Raw genomic sequence first — 2,753 nt, 5'->3', positions numbered from 1 at the left:
CTGGGGGCTTCCTGGCAGCAGTAAAAATTGAAGGGTTCACCAAAGGAGAAAGGGAATAGGAACCACGCGGGCAGAGTTTTCATCGAAAATAACAGCCGACAAGCAACCTGAGAACCACGACCGTAACCATGGTTAACTCCGATGAGCTCATAGACCTAGATCCAGCAATGGAGGACATTCTTTCGGTCTGGGGGAAAGACCCTACTGCACAGAATATCGAGCGATATTTCGGAACGGTTGAAACCCTAGTTTCTACTCCGTTTTCTCCGGAACCGATAAGATTAAGCCAAACCCTATTAAAATCGTCTAAGGAATCGGAGGGGAATGCAGTGGCTCATCAGGGGATAAAGGGTTTGCAGCAGATCAAAAGGCAGAGTGAGGAAGAACTACATGCAGGATTCCAAAAACCCTTCCATGGCAGCAAGGGGAAACTCGTGCCCATAGGTCCGATTCTCTCTGGAGGCTTAGAGGACATAGTTAACCTTGGATCGAATGTTGGGCAAAGTCTTGAAGGAGGCGTGGGAAGGATCGCTCCAGTTACCAGGGCTTCCATCGCTAAGGGATCGGACAGACCCAAGAAGAAAGACGGGTGGAAGGAACTCGGCTCCGAAGGCTTTCAGGATCCATGGGGAAACACTGACGGAACAGATCAGGGTACACAGGTAACAAATCAAACCCTATCTGAGCCCTATATTCTATCTATTAACAACTCGGTACTGGCCACACCTGAGACAAGATCACTACCCCTGATCTCTGGACCAGAACTTCAAGGAAGGATCGAGGAAAATGAGGAATTAAAAGAACATGACACAGTAACAAAGAATAAAGGGGGGAAAAGAAAAAAACAGAGAACGATCAATCCTCAGGAGATAGGAGGGAATCTGGTTTTAGGTATGGACGTGCAGATAGAAGAGGCTCTGGAGGTGGCAGAATGCACTCTGGTCGGCAGGGCAAGGGGGAAAAAATTCACATCCGATTACATCCATTCATGGGGGAAGCAAAATTGGCAGTCCGAACTCATCAGAGATTTCAGGGTAATGACCCTAGCCAAAGGATGGTTCTCGGTGCGCTTTGAGCACAAAGAGGCAGCAAAGTGGGTCATTGAGAGAAATTGGGCCTTCGGGAACATTCCGGTTCTGTTTAAGAAATGGAGCCCTCTGTTCGACGCAAACCATGAAAAAACGGATGTTTACCCGGTTTGGGTAAGGGCACCAGGGTTACCATCCTTTCTTTGGGTCGAGTCGGTCTTCAAAGCTATTGGGAACAGGCTAGGCACGTTTTTGGAGGCAGACATGTCATTCATGGAAACTCAACACAGGGCAATGGCTCGGATTCTAGTTAGTTTAAATCCAAGTGGAGGGTTAGCAGAGAAGATTAATCTCCAATATAAGGATTACGTCTTCGAACAAATTCTGGACTATGAATATTTGCCTTTCCGCTGCCATAGATGCCACGTCGTCGGGCATTTGGCCAAGGAATGCCCCTTGGGCAGGCGACGGAGAAGGTTTCAGAGGACGGTGGCGCACATGGAGAGAGAAAACAGTCAGAACCAGACTCGACGGGAAAAGGAGAACTCAGAGCATCAGGAGGGAGAAGATATGGAGCTAGATCATCAGCAGGGGAGGCAGACTCAGAACGTAGCAATTCAAGTTTCTCCAAGCAAAATGGAAGAAGAAGGCACTGAGCCCGGGAACGAATCAACAGACTTAGAACCTCCCGAGGAAGCAGCACCGATTCAAAACCGCATCTCAGGCGAGGACTCTAAGGGTACGAGCTTAGATCCTAAAAATCCCTCTGTTTTTAATTCAGATAATAAAGATGAATGTCTGGTTCCCGATCCTCTTACAAAAAACTCTTTTCCTGTTAATAAAGATAAAAATGTAATCATAGATGGATGCAATATGGAAAGCTGTATAGAATCGATCTCTGCTGCTATTCCCTCCCTAGATCTGAATTGTGATGGGTGTTGTCCTGAACCTTCTTCCCTGGTCCCTCACCCCATATGCCCTTATAACCTCCGATCTCAGGATAGCAAATCCGATCCCCTATCCTCGGTGGGTGGCATAGAGCAAACAATCCCTCAGAGCCAGACCAGGAAAAAAAGGGGAAGGAAATCAAACCTTTCCATGGCCCAGGTTAAAGCAAAACATGATGTGGCAGACGGGAAGCAACAGTCAATTACTGGGGCACTTAGAGCGGTGCAGGGCCCTGAAACTATTTTAAAATGATCATAACCTCATGGAACTGTAGGGGTTTAGCCAGTAAACCCAAAAAACTGGCTCTTAGGGAGATGGTTATGAATTCCAAGGCGGATGTTCTTCTACTCCAGGAGACTCTGGGGAATGGAGTAGAAATTGAGTCGATGCTAAATGGCCTTCTTCCAGGTTGGAAATTTTCAGCCATAGACTCAGTTGGTCATTCTGGAGGGATGGCTGTAGGTTACAGAGAAGGGAGAATCAAGATAAGGAACCAATGGGGAATGAGGCAGGCGATGGGAATGGAATGTCAATCTCCAGAATTCGAATTCCCTATAACAATTCTCAATATATATGGACCATGCCAGGGAAGGATGCCCTTCTGGAACAATTTGATGGCAAATTCTTTAATGAAGAGCAAATACATGGTGCTGGGTGGAGACCTTAACTTCTCATTAGGAAGAGCAGAGGCTTGGGGTCCAGCGGCAAGGGAGGATTCGCTAACAGATTTCTTCCAGAACCTATTAATAGCAAATAACCTGTTAGATGTTAACCTCA

Source organism: Pinus tabuliformis, chromosome 8, assembly GCF_031772625.1.
Source record: "Pinus tabuliformis cultivar Carrire ecotype Pingquan chromosome 8, CPIR1, whole genome shotgun sequence".
NCBI lineage: Eukaryota > Viridiplantae > Streptophyta > Pinopsida > Pinales > Pinaceae > Pinus > Pinus tabuliformis.
The sequence above is the reverse complement of the archived record's forward strand: the minus strand, read 5'-3'. Positions refer to the sequence as shown.